The following is a 4077-nucleotide window of genomic DNA, read 5'->3' on the forward strand; positions in this document are numbered from 1 at the left end:
TTCTCCAGTGGATGAAGGCAAACAGAGGTTAAATGACTTGCCCACGGTCACAGCAAGTGTGTCCGAGGCTAGATTTGAACTCATCTTCCCAACTCCAGACCCAGCGCTCCATCTACTGAGCCATCCAGCAGTCAGAACCATCACTAGGTTACGGTATCGAGGAGCTTCAAGCTTTAGGGGCCTCGTGTTTCGGGGGGACCTGGTCCCTGGAGCCTTGCCCTGCCAGGGGACACCATGGGTTGCTGGCACTAAGATCCAAAGCCCTTACTACACTCAATAACTTGGAGCTCTGATCTCTCAGCAGCAGACACACGCAATCCAGAGAGAAGACAGAGAAGAGCGTCCTTCAATTCTCTGGTCACCATCCTTGCAGAAAGACGTTGGAAAAGAGAGAAGGAAGGAAGGAAACGGGCTTTCTAAAGTGCCTACTATGTGCCGGCTGCTTTACAAATATCCCATTTCATCCTCACCATAATAATCTATAATAATAAATGCTTTTATTATCCTCATTTTATTGCTGAGGAAGCTGAGAGGAACAAGGGCCGCTGAGTATCCGAGGCTGGCCCAGAGAGCCATTCTTCCTGACTCCCTTCCTTGGCTCTCTTGCTCATCTGAAAGCATCTACCACATACCTCACTGTCATCTCCTTCCTCCTCCCCTCCCCCCACAGGGTCTGCTTGGAAGGGGTGGGGGGCTTCCGGGAGATGTCGGGGGAGTCCCAGACCTGGCCAAGGGCTAGCTTTCCTCAAGACCCAGTTGAGCTCTCCTGGGTCCAGACAGATAACTCTGGGGGAGCTCAGTCTGGGAAAAGAAGCCAAGGGCTAATGGGAAGCAGGTGGAAGCCCTTCCAGCCACCCCAGCCTATGGGGATGGCCTGACTCCTGGCTGGGAGATGACCCGAGGAGGGAGAGACCTGTCAATTTAGAGATAAGCCTGAGAAACAAGCTCTGGGGATGCCCATTCATATTCATTATGTGTGAAGCAGGCGATTGTAAAGTTAGCTTTCTGTTCATTTAACTGTCACTGGACAAAGAAATATGAGCTGTGGGCAGATGTCCCCTGGCCTGCAGCCAGTAGCTAGCTCCTGGCCTCCCTGCCCTCCCCACCACCTCCATCTTGGTCTCTCTCTACTTGCCACTCTCTTCCATCTTCTCTGCCATCTCCATCTCCTGCTTCCTTTTTGGGTCTGTTTCCCCTTGGCTCCAGCCCCTATCACCTCTCTCGGGTACTGGCCTTTATTCTGAACCCTTCCTTTCCGTCTTACAATCAATATTGTGTCTTGGTTCCAAGACAGAAGAGCGGTAAGAGCTAGGCAACGGGGGTGAAGCGGTTTACCCAGCTAGGAAGTGTCTGAGGCCAGATTTGAACTCAGGAAGATGAGTTGGGTGCTCTGGGAACTCTATGCACTAGGGCACCACCTAGCTGCACATTTTGTTGTGTTGAATCCAGTTGCATTGGACAGAAGAGGACTCGAGGTCTCTTCTGGCCTCCTCTCAACACTCTGGGGCCCCAAGAACGAAGCTTGGAGGATAGAGGGGACTGAGCCATGGGTTCAAGGGGTGCTTGGGTGTACTACCCTAGAGAGGGAGCACAGGGATGGTCCCCTCTGGCTCATCTAGCTCCCGATTCATCCGTTCAACCCTGTTGGCTTATGCAACAGTTTTTGTTTTTCTGTTCCACGACATGTTCGTGTACATTATAGTGCCAGGAAGAGATAGAAAAAAGCTCCCCAGGGATTCCATCCCTCATAGGCAGACTATAAAAGGTTCCTTGTCCCTGGCTCCCACTGTCTTTCCCTTCACCATCAAGCCTGGAAGGAATCGGGAGTCGGAGGTGATAAATAGCCTGTGAAACAAGCTAGTGGAGATTTGGCTGAGAGGCTCTAATTTCCATTCTGGTATTTTCTGTTCTGGTCACAATGCTTCAGAATGAAGTGATCCCATAAGACTTGGAAGGCCTCCCCAGGAACCCCCAGAACCCACCTTTTTAGGGCCATTTTCTTTTCTTTTAAACCTTTACCTTTCACCTTAGAATCCATACTATGTATTGGTTCTAAGGCAGAAGAGTGGTAGGGCAAGGCAATTGGGGGTTAAGTGACTTGCCCAGGGTCACACAGCTGGGAAGTGCCTGAGGTCAGATTTGAACCTAGGACCTCCCATCTCTGGGCCTGGCTCTCCATCCACTGAGCCACCCAGCTACCCCCATGGGCCATTTTCCAAGTGGTTTCAGACCCTTCCCTTCCCCTGAGCCACCAGCCCCTCACACATCCCCTGAGCTTTAAGAAGAGGACATCAGGACAGATGAGGCATTCCCATCATGAATTCTGGAACTCTGGTTTCTGGAGTCAGAAGAGGAAAGAGAAAACAATGCCAGTCCCCACGCCCCCCCCAGATCCAGAATGTGCATCCTAGCAATGGGGGCGAGCCCGGGGATGCCTGGGTCCTGTTACAGTCTCCTTAGCAGGAAGGTCTTGGCCGAGAAATCTGATCTGGCTCCAAATTGGCCCCGGTTTCTCTCCAGGACCTGACGGGATAAAAATGGGACTGTATGGCTTCGTGTTGTTGGGTTTCTCCAGGCCTGAAAGATGAGGAGTTGGGGAGGGGGTGGCAAGAAGGGGAAAGCTGAGATTTTTCTGAGCTATGTGGTTGTGTTCCCTGCAGGGCTTCGGGGCTCAGGAGCCTGCATCTCCCTTGCCTGAAGAGATAAGGCACAAGATTGAATGGCTAATACCCTGAAACCATAAGAAAGAGCCTGGTTTTTGTCGATGCCCCAATGCTCCAGAAGCTTGCAGGAGTCTCAGACAGGCTGAGACTCGGGGCTGTCTGGGAGCAGGAATCAACCAACTTCTTTCCCATCTAGGGCTGACATCAGGGCCTCCTGCCCTGGCAGGAAATCCTAAATAGACCCCCACACATGCCCACGCCTTCCCTCTCCATATCCCTTAGCCAGTGCTGGTTCTGGAGTCGGAGGATCAGGGTTGGTTGGAATCCTGGTTCTGCCATGTGTGCTCTTCCTGTGTGACATGGATCAAGTTGCTCCAACTCCCTGGGTCTCAGTTTCCTTATCTGTAAAATAAGGGAGTTGAAGCAGATGACATCCCCTTCCAACCTTCTGAGATGGGGAGTTCCCCTTTGAGAGAGGCAGCCCCATTCTACCTTCGGACAGCACGAGTCGTTAGGAAGATTTTCCTGATCACAAATGAAATCTGCACCTTCTATTCATTGCTTCTGGTTGTGACTGCTAGGCAAGGAGAACCAATTATTTCCTCTTTCACAGTCCTTCAAATACTTGAGGCCACACTATTTGCTATGAAGCACTTCATGTCCCCTTCACTAAGCCTCTCACCGTCAAGCTTTTCCTAAGCAGTGTCCAAGAAATGACCAAGGAAATAGACGAGCAAGGCCAGGAACCATGGGATCAGAGATTTTAGAGCTGAAAAGAACCTTATGTCCCATTGAGTCTAACATTCTCCCTATATAGGTAGGTAAACTAAAGCAGAGCTAGTTTGAGGCAGAATTTGAACCCAGGTCTTTCTGACTCTTAAGTTTGTTCATTTTCCCATCACCTCCCTCCCAGTCCTTCCATCAAACAAACCCTTCCCTTCTCTCAGGAGTGGAAGAGCCAATCTTGGCCCTCTTTGGAGCAAAACACCTGGACCAGGATCCCCAGAAGAGTAGCTAAGGAATATGTATGTATGTAGAAGACTGTCAGAATGGGATTATGGACTAGAGAGAAGATCTCAACTTTATCCCTAAATCCTGGGACCTCCTACCAGTCATAGAACCTGGAGTTAATCGTGTCACCTTTCTGAGAATGTTTCTTCATCCCTAAAACAAGACACCTAGCTTATAGAATTTCTTCTAGTTCTAATATTCCAAGACTTTGGCTTCATGGAGCCATGAAGACTCCATTAGGGGAGCATTCTGTATGGGAGAAACAAGTGGCAGGGGCCTCTGCTTCCAGGGTGATGGTGTCCAGCCAATCCTGCCCAGGCTTGACCATCTGACTGTCCCAGATTGGAAACAATCAAAGACTTATCCTGAAGGCACCAGAAATCAGTCCTCTCTTAAAAAAAAA

This window comes from Monodelphis domestica, chromosome 2 (genome assembly GCF_027887165.1).
Source record: "Monodelphis domestica isolate mMonDom1 chromosome 2, mMonDom1.pri, whole genome shotgun sequence".
NCBI classification, from domain to species: domain Eukaryota; kingdom Metazoa; phylum Chordata; class Mammalia; order Didelphimorphia; family Didelphidae; genus Monodelphis; species Monodelphis domestica.